The 10,293-nt window shown below is 45.8% G+C and overlaps 1 pseudogene; it reads left to right on the top strand.

The window, feature by feature from the left end:
- The first annotated feature begins 3,264 nt into the window (after positions 1–3,264).
- Positions 3,265–8,693, top strand: LOC119295768 (annotated as a pseudogene).
- The last annotated feature ends 1,600 nt before the right edge of the window (positions 8,694–10,293 follow it).

Genomic DNA, 10,293 nt, shown 5'->3' with positions numbered 1-10,293 from the left:
CCCATACTTTCTAGTGTAGATTTTGTTACTCTTGGTGCTTGAGCACCCTAGACGGTTGAGGTCACCTCGAGGCCATATTCCATTGTGGTGAAGCTTCGTGGTTTCGTTGGGAGCCTCCAATTGTTGTGGAGATTGCCCCAACCTTGTTTGTAAAGGTCCGGTTGCCGCCTTCAAGGGCACCAATAGTGGATTCACGGCATCTCGCATTGTGTGAGGGCGTGAGGAGAATACGGTGTCCCTAGTGGCTTCTTGGGGAGCATTGTGCCTCCACACCGCCCTAACGGAGACGTACTTCCCCTTAAAAGTAAGGAACTCCGGTAACACATCCTCGTCTCCAACGGCTCCACTCTTGGTTATTTTGTGCCTTTACTCTTGCAAGCCTACTTGTGTTATATCCCTTGCTTGCTCTTGAGTTAGTTGGTATTGCATCATATAGGTTGCTCACATAGTTGCATATCTAGACAACCTATTTTGTTGCAAAGTTTAAATTGATAAAGAAAAGCTAAAAAATTGTTAGTTGCCTATTCACCCCCCCTCTAGTCAACCATATCGATCCTTTCACCAGGGCGTGGAACCGTATTCGAAGAATGGCTCAATGGGCCATGTAAACTCCACAGTACGCCGGACACTACACCAACCCATAGCCTTAGGGCATGTTGGATACTCCTGCAGGTAGCAAAAAGTGGCGAGGATCTTCTTGTAAGCCATAAAGCAGAACAACATCCCGCCAAAGAACACAATACGGTACTAATAGTCTTCGAGACTTTTGCCTCAAACAATAGGCGCAAGGGAGCTCATCGAAGCTCCGCTGAAATCTGCCAGGTGGCAAAAATAAATCCATGGAACGACACTGCTATAACTTTCAATGCCAGTGATGAACCTTGATTCCAGACCGTACGGGCACCAGCCGCTCTGGTCCTTAGCCCAATCGTGGATGGCTTTCGGCTCACTAAAGTACTCATGGACATCGGAAGCGGATTAAACTTGATATACGAAGAAACACTCAACAAGATGGAAATAGATAAAAGCCACATTGAACAAAGCGACACAACCTTCAGGGGAATTATCCCTAGTCGGGAAGCGCGGTGTGCGGGAAAAATCACACTCGATGTGGTATTCGGCAACCCAGAGAATTACAGGTCCGAAGAAATCACATTACAAGTGGCTCCTTTCAGCAGCGGATACCAGCCCTTTTAGGGCGGGACGCGTTTACAAGCTTTCAAGCTATACCCCATTACGGGTACATGAAGCTTAAAATGCCCGGACCCAATGGAATCATCACTCTAGCCAGTGATCCGGACGTCGCACTTCACGCCAAAAACAAAACCGCAGCACTAGCCCTGGAAGCAATATCCGAAGCCCCAGCAGCCGAAGAACTAACAACGTTGCGTGCCACCGTGGACAGGGACGACGTGATACTCGACAAGCGACCAAGTCCACCTCATTTAAACCCGCAGACGAGATAGTCAAATTCTAGGTCCATCCAACGGACCCCACGAAGACAGCTTCCATCGGGACACAGTTGAGCCCCGCAATGGACGCCGCACTGCGAGATTTCTTACGCGAGAATTGGGACATTTTCGCCTGGCACCCATCGGACATGCCGGGCATCCCACGCAGACTGGCCGAACACAGCCTCAATATAATAAAAGGATACAAACCCGTCAAGCAGACTCTAAGGCGGTTTTCAGAGCCCAAACGGCAAGCCATGGGGGAATAGCTAGCCAAGCTACTCGAGGCCGGATTCATCAGAGATATCAAGCATCTAGATTGCCTGGCAAATCTGGTACTGGTACCAAAGAAGGACAAATCCTGGCGCCTATGCGTCGACTTCAAAGACCTCAACTAGGCTTGTGTGACGCCCAGATACTTAAGCTACAGTGAACCTCTTCTAATGATGCCACGCCACCTTGATTACTGTTGTTACTCTTGCGTAGTTCAAAATCGATTCGAAATTCAAATTTAAAATAAAGTCAAACTAGAAAAGTTTTCAAATGTCAAAACTAAAAAGTAAAAATGATGACGAATAATGCATAGGTAATTATGATGAAGAAACCACATTTTTATAAAGTGTTTAAATGCTCTAATATAAATAAAATAGTAGCAAACATAATTATTTAAATGCCTTTACTAATTAATAAAATATCAAACTAAATTATTTGGGGACTAGACTTTTTGTGGCAGTGCAGCTTATTGCATAGTATTTATATGTCAAGGCTCTACTTTTTACAAAAGTCATTTGGTTCAAGTTTTAAATGGAAAACAAAAGCTAATTAAAAGAAACAGAAAAGAAAAAGGAAAACTGAAAAGAAAAGGAGAAAGAAACCTAACTATTGTACACTTAAGGCCCAAAAGGCCAGTAGCTAGCCCAGCCCACCAGGAGGTTTCCTCCTACCTCCTGTTCACAGGAGACGCGCTGGATGCGCCCGCGGCGTCCATGGCTGGATCGGCCACGTGCGGGCCATCCAGCTCCTCCCCGTCGCCTACAAGTCCTCCCCGACCACCCAGTGGCAAACCCTAGCAACCCTACTCTCCCCCTCTCGCCCCAGATGCTCCTCCCCGCACACACCCGAACGCCCTCATCGCCATGGCCCTCGTTGATCCCGTGGCCACTGCCCTCCCCGTCGCCTAGGACTGTGCCAGGAGCTCCTCCCGCCTCCGCTGCTTCCTCTACACCGAAGAACGCGAGCCGAGTGCCTCTGCTTCGACCGGATCGAGTCGTTCCCCTTCTCTGCACCGCCAATGCCATTGCCGGAATCCGGCGCCGTCGAGCCCTCCCCGAGCCCGCTAAGCACCTCTACAAACTCATAGTGAGCCCCTTGTCAAAACCCCTCGGTTCCCCCTTCGAATCCGTGCCCGTAGCCTAGCTTCCGACGTTGCCGTAGCTCATCGCCGCCGTCCATGTCGCCACTGCGCGCACAGCTACCGGAACTCACGCCTGAGCACATCATCGTGCTCAGCTTCTCTGTAGGAACCCGTAGCGATCATCCGTTGGTCCTGACGTGCCCTCCATCGCCGTTCGCCGTCGTGTCCGACTCCGGCCGCTGCTGCACGCCATTGCCGCCGCCGCTTCGGCCACCCTCTGCCCGCGTCCTCACGCGCGCGTCCGCACGTGGCCTCGCTCGCCGCGCCCGCTGCTGCCCGACCACACGGTAACCATCGTCTCCGAGCTCGCCTTGGTTGTGCTCTTGCGCGCTCGCGCCCGCCTGCGTCTGGTCGTGCTCGCTGCTGCCCGCGCCCTGCCGCACCCTGCGTCTGCTCGCGCGCCCCTGGCCGAGCGCCGCCCGCAGCCGCTGCTACCCCGTGCGTTGTTGTTTGCTGTTCCCGCGGCCGCGCTGCTACTCTGCTTCTGCTGCTCTCCAGCTACTGCTGCTACCGCTGCTGCTTTTGCTTCTTGCTGCTCTTGCCGTTGTCGCTGTTCTTGCACTGCTGCTGCTCTTGCTTGTTGCACCGCTGCTACTTTGCTAGCGTTGCCTGCTGCCTCTAGCTATCGCTGCTGCTTGGCCATGGCCACTAGGTGCGATTTGTGCACATGTGTGTGAGGCACGGCTGTGCCTTGACATTTGTGGCCGGCCCAATTTGATTAGGGGTAGGATTAGTTTATAATTTCAGATTAGGCTTGTGGAGTAATTAAGGACTAATTTAGTCTAAGCTAAGTGGCCGCATGTGTGTAGTTAGACTAGTCTCTACTCCTAATGAAGCAGTTGGTGAATAGTCCGCGTGGTTTATTTTCGTTGGTTTATCCCACCTCCGTTTTATTTTCGTCCCACCTATTTTGATTTATTTTCGTCCTCCCTCCCACCTCCCAATTCCCCTGCTCCCACCTCTTATTTTCGTTGGGTTTTTTCGTCGGGTTTTTTTCTCCGGTCTTTATTCGTCCCCTTCCCACTGGTTTTACAGTGCAGAGAAAACCATCTGCGCACCCCCCTCCACGATCCCTACCCGATTCATGCATCTCACCCTCCCTCCTGCACGAGCATCCGCCGCCGCCGGTGCGTTGGCTGCCTCCCTCCCCCATCGCCGGCCACCTCTCGCGCCTCATAGCCGGTCGCCTTCCTCCACCGGATGCCGACCACCTACTTCACCCCGCCGACCACCTACATCCCAGCCGCCGGCCATGACCAGATCCGCACCGGCGTTCCCGCATCGGCGCCACCACGACCATGCAGCGGCAGAGGAGTCCTCCTCCTCCCACCACCACCGCCGCCACCACCGCGCCCTCCTCCTTCCACCTCCACACCCATCCATCCCTCCCTGCTCGCGCCCGAAACCCTAGCCCGCGGGCGGCCATGGTGACCGAGCTCAGGATCCGCAGCATCTTCCTCTCCTCCGAGAGCAAGAGCGGCAACTTCTGCAAGGGTATGCCATGAATCCCTTCTCTTCTTCTGGCCTTCTTCCTCTCCACATCTGATTCGTGTGTGTGGTCTATATATGCAGTCAGTTTGCTCCCTCCAATCTCCTCTGCATGCGTGAAGGGGCCCGGCCAAGGAGAAGCTGCTGCTGCTGCAGGTTCTTCCTCCTCCCTGCTGTAGGTGGTAAGCCATATCCCTCTCCCTCCTTCTCTCTCACCCCCATCTTGTCTCTGTAGGCAAGCAGTCTGCATGTTAGCAGGCACATGAATCAATCAAAATACCTTTTTGATTGATATATACGTGTACTGAGAGGAGAACCATGTTAAAGAATCACAGTGTGTGATGTTATATTTTGTTTCCTGCTAAACTCCGAGGTTGCATTCATTTCCTTGAACAAATGTTTGAACCTTTTGCTGTAAATTTGTAGATTGAATTTAATTGTCACAACTTTTTTGGTTGCTGCTTGCCTGAATGAAATCAGTAGACATTATTCAGATAACTGAATTAGACGTTGTTGTGTGTAGTCTTTGTTGGAAATACATACTGTACCGACAGACAAATGAAGTTCACTGAGAAATCTATGGTTTTGACCAAGACGAGGATTGAGTACTCTTATCTCATTCATCATTACAAGTTGTATCTTTTAGAATTAGGTGTTCGTACAGTTACCATTTACTGTATATTATTTCTACAGTAACTGTCAGGATTAGGTGTTTGTAGATTGAATGCTTGCGGCAAAGGGATGGGCTTGCACCCTTTTATGTTCTAGACTAGGCATGCTAATGAAAACATTCCCGTACATGTAGGTCATGTGCATATAAACTCCACTTCTTATATTACTTATCTATCCTTTAACAGCTTATGTGTGGGATTTGCTTCGAAAGTTGTCCACGTGAGTCAATGGGTGCTGCTTCATGTGGGCATTCTTTCTGTGGTGTATGTTGGGGAGGTTTGTTCTCTTCTTATATCCCCTTGCTTTGGATGGTCATACTTTACAATGCCCTTGCCTAGATAATTGTGCCATGAATACGCTTGGTGATGGACCAAGTGTGCCTAACTATCTATTAAGTTACCCTTGATTTTTCTTCTGACTGAACACATAGATGTTTACCGTAGCTGCATGTCAGCATATCTTCCTCAATCAAAGTTGAGCATGTGGGCATTTTACTGGAGTGTGTTCCTGAATATGTTTTTCTGAAAAAAGCATTGATGGGAATTTATAGTCATGCGTGAACACAAACAATTGTATTATGCTTTTTTCCTATAGCGTGAACGCAAACAAATGTATTATGCATTTTCCTGATAGGTTGCAAGCCTGCAGTGTTATTGTTGCACAACATTGGCCATGCTCCTCCAAATTGATAACAATTTTTTTTGGTTCTCATTTCTTATATGCAATAATATCACTTGTTGGGCATAAATGCTGTATTTGAATGCTCTAGGATCTAGCCGTTTGGAGTTATATATTGGATAGTATATTATTACCTGTTCGAACCATTTTGAAATTGAGTAGATAAAAAGTCCATAGATTCGGGGTCGACCATTTCCTCAAAGAAGTCCATAGGTTGCATGGTGCCAATCATGGATTGATGATTCTGTCATGGGTTCCTCAGAGAAGATGGCACAACTGAATACGGAGATCCGTCTGTTGAAGACGCTGAGGCACAAGAACATTCAGAAGTTGTTTGCCTCATGGATTGATGAGGATAAGAAGACAGTTAACATCATCACAGAGCTCTGCACATCCGGCAGTTTGAGGCAGTATGTACCTTTTCTTTAGCTCCACCAATCCGCCTCGTTCGTAATGTTTTGCCTCATTCAGTTATGGATTACCCTTTCTGTTTATAAGTTTATGTACTTTATTGAATTGGTTTCTTAGTAACCAACCATGCTGGAGTCTGTTGTTGTATGGAGAAAGTTTGATTGAAATTTAACCACGCATAGAGTTCACTCTTATCGCCCTTTCATTCAGTACATTCTGATCATTGAAATTTGGAATGATAACCAGGTTCCGTAAGAAGCACAATAAAGTCTGTATGAAGGCTATGAGAGGATGGGCAATACAGATATTGACAGGGCTGGAATATCTAGGCAGTCAGGAACCAACCATTATTCATAGGGATTTAAAGTGTGACAACATATTCATAAACGGTCATGATGGACAAGTGAAGATTGGCGACTTTGGTCTGGCGACATTTTTGCATCAACGGAAAACGAGAAGTATCAAAGGTGTGTGGAATTGTGTTTTTCTAACAGCTACAGATGTGTTAAATATATACTACATATATTCTGTTTACTGTAGATTTACTCTTAATGATACGACACACTCACAGCGTACTTTGTCTTAGAAATAATATTTTTAGGAAAGCTTGTACTAACAAGAGTTGTGTCATCAAAATGCAGGCACATTAGAGTTTATGGCACTAGAACTCTTCACTGGGAATTACAACGAGTTGGTGGATATATATTCATTTGGGATGTGCATGCTTCAAATGGTGACATGTGAATATCCATACAGTGAATGTGAAGGCAAGCCATGGATATACAAGAAAATTTCTGAAGTAAGTGCTTTGGGGTCCACAAAGTACCCATCCTTTTTGAAAGATTATCTATCAAACAGCAACTGATTTTTGTCCAATGCTTTTTTATATAGGGTATAAAACCAGCTGTGCTTTCCAAGGTTGAAGATGCAGAAGTAAGAGGTTTCATAGAAATCTGTTTGGCTCTGCCAGCTGAAAGACTTTGTGCAAGTGAGCTCTTGAAGAACTGTTTCCTCTAGAAAGACAAGCCTATCCCAGCGCCTCCTATTTCAGTCTCCCTGGTCTCGAGTGTGACTAAAGATGGGCGGCAGTCTGCCAGTTTCATGCTATGGAAGGGTGAATTCTCACTAAAAGGCGACATGCATGTCACTAACCATGTTAATTTATCGCTAAGATTTCCTGACCCCAATGGTAAGTAGAGCACCCAAGAAACCTCTTTTCGATGAACTTGACACTTCATCCTACACTGACACGTCAAATTGTTTCAGGTTGTTTTAAGAATGCCGAGTTCCCGTTCAATGTGGACCAAGATACCAGCCTTTCTGTGGCTCTGGAAATGGTCTACACTTTTGGACGGTGGCGGCGGAGGCAGAGGCTATGGCTCGATAGCGAGACGAGTCTGTTGAGAATAGCCAGCGACGGGCTCTTTTCTTTCGCTTGCTCTGTTTTAAAAAAAGAGGTTCGGGGTTCTTTTTTTTGTACAGAGAATTTACCACAGTATTGGAAATACTCTGGTTTTGGTAATACAGTTTTTAGTGCTAACCAAATAGGTCACTGTAAATAAAACCATGGTAAGTAAAAAAACTGCAGTATTCTAAGAATACTTAAAGAAATACTTTGCTATCAAACAGGGCCTCAAAGTAATTAAAACCATGGTGTTCCTAAAAACTGTAGTATTTCCAGAATACTTAGAAAATACAGAGCTATCAAACAGGCCCTGAATCATCAATTGGAGGTGGTAGTATGAGATTTAAAAAATCTGACAGTGTAGGAGATATCTAACTCCATGGCAATGTTCGATGGATGTTCTGCGAATTGCTCGCAAGCCATGAAAAATTGGGGTTTAACACAGCATATATATTGTCTTAGACACTCATGATCTGGTGATAGTTTTAATTGCCTTGATCTTTGTTTTGTAGTACAGACAAGAATAGCTTCAATGACAGCATCTCGAATCATCAAGTTGTGTGACTTCCCTCTTGAGTGGGTGTTGTATTTTAGCAGGCCTATATTTGAAATAGTTGAGAGCCACTTTTGTTATTTCTATATGGGTGCACACCAAATTATACCTTCCGAGAAGATTAATGTGCTCATGATTTACCTTCTGAAAAAGGGAACTTGTGATCCATCTGCGCGCAATGAGCTGGAGGCGGGGGGCACAAAAGGACACTAAGCCACCCCAGATTGTTACGACACAGTGGTGCCACTGTGTGGGCATCAACACGAGGAGTTGATGCAACTGCAACACAGGGCAGCAGCGGTATGACGACTTCAACATGAGTCCTGGTGAGAAGAACGCGGGAGCTAGGATATAGAGCCAGATGTTGTGTATGTATAAGAATTTCATCTACGCTTATATTATTTTGCAGGGTCCTAATGCATTCACTGTTCTAATTTCTCCTGGATGCATCGGAACGCACTGCTACCAAGTGTAATACTCTTGAAATGAACACATATACTTAGTATTCTGGGAAATAAAGGAAACTATGGAATAATGAGGACCCTGGTCTTCTATGTAAACTAGATACTGATCCTACATGGAATTTCTATGTAAAAATTACTAACATAGTGGAGAAGCGCACCACTTGATGTCCTGAGCCTTCGCACAGCCAGCAAGTGCTTTGGCTAGGCTTGTGTTGGATGGTAGAAAGTTTTGGCTCAGGTTGTTGTTTGTTCATTTGGCATGACTACTTGTAGGCGGTATTTTATTGTTAGTTTCAACATTATTTCAACTCTGTTGTTTCGGTCTGTGCTTATTATAGTATTCTGGCTAGATAGTGTTCACATCGTAGTACCTATACTTCACATGTACTCCCTCCGTCCCTTGATTTAGTACAACTTTAGTATACTTACACATGCTGACATGTGTTGTTAGTCATTCTTTCCTGTGTATGAAGGATGATAGGATTCTTGTAATAGTTAAGAGTACCATTTTCAAAAATTTGGTGAACTACTGTAAAGATGTTGCAATTTTGCCAGATTATAACCTCTCCTCCTGAGTAAGTGATGCAATCTTTTCATATTGGTTGAGCCTTAGTACCTCCAATGTTGACAATTGTCATTGGCATCATATAATAGTATCATTAATTGCAAATGGAATTAGTTCAATTATTTTGTTCCAAAATGCTCAAAACTAGAAGTCCTTTCAGTGGCACTTTGTGCAATACACTTCCAGTGCCATTCTCTAAGTAATGTTTGTCACTTTGATTTTAATTTGTCTAAATATGATTAGCAATATTTTTTCCTTGGGGTTTGCATGCCCTTGAAATCTGGTATTGTTGTAAGATGATGTATGTTCAAGCAATCCAACTCACTATACAAAGTTCAACATGTCTTTATTCATGCGTCCCAAAATTATTTGTGCAGTCTAGGGACGTGAATATGCCCAATGACAAAACTTAAATGTGAAGCATTGTCTTCCCCAATTCCACATGCACATATGTATAATTTAGTGCAATTGTTATTTCACAGGCAACTAAACTTTCAATTGTGTCGGTTGATTCTTGTGAAAATGGCACAAAGCCTCATAACAGAAGACGATGGTGTTGTGGTGAGCCCCCAGCGTAACAAAGCCTCATAACAGAAGACGATGGTGTTGTGGTGAGCACCAACGAGATGCGGGGACGCCGGCAAGGTCTCGGCCAGGAGTGACCTGGAGCCGGCGATGACATGTAGAAGCGGCCCAGGTGGAGGGGATTCAAATCTTGATGTTTCCGGTGGGGTGTGTGTGTGTGTGTTCCTTAGAAAATTTGATGCCCAAGGAGGTGTAGAGGGGATGGTCGCCCGCGGTGGTAGCACGACGGAGGAGACGGAGGTGGCATGTTGGTGAGGCAGCACCACCGATCGTAGGGAACAAGAGCAGCCGGTTGGGCCGGTGACACATGGGGAGGGGGAGGAATGGGCAAATCATGTTGGGGAAGGAAGTTGTTATTCTTCGTCTAAGGGAAAATATTTTATGTTAGAAGAAAGATGTCCAACTATTTGGTTCAGATTTCATACTGGCAGACAACTCACGAAAATCGAATGACCCATTTTTCTCCAGACACTTAGGTGGTTTCAGATTCCCCAAAAAACACAGCACCTAAATATATTATTGTGTGTATAATTGAGCAATGAATTAATTGAAGCGAGAAATCTGAGAGGATGGAGAAGTAAGATGCACAAGGTAGAAAATAAGCAGA

This window comes from Triticum dicoccoides, chromosome 4B (assembly GCF_002162155.2).
Source record: "Triticum dicoccoides isolate Atlit2015 ecotype Zavitan chromosome 4B, WEW_v2.0, whole genome shotgun sequence".
Taxonomy (NCBI): domain Eukaryota; kingdom Viridiplantae; phylum Streptophyta; class Magnoliopsida; order Poales; family Poaceae; genus Triticum; species Triticum dicoccoides.
The sequence above is the reverse complement of the archived record's forward strand: the minus strand, read 5'-3'. Positions and strand labels throughout refer to the sequence as shown.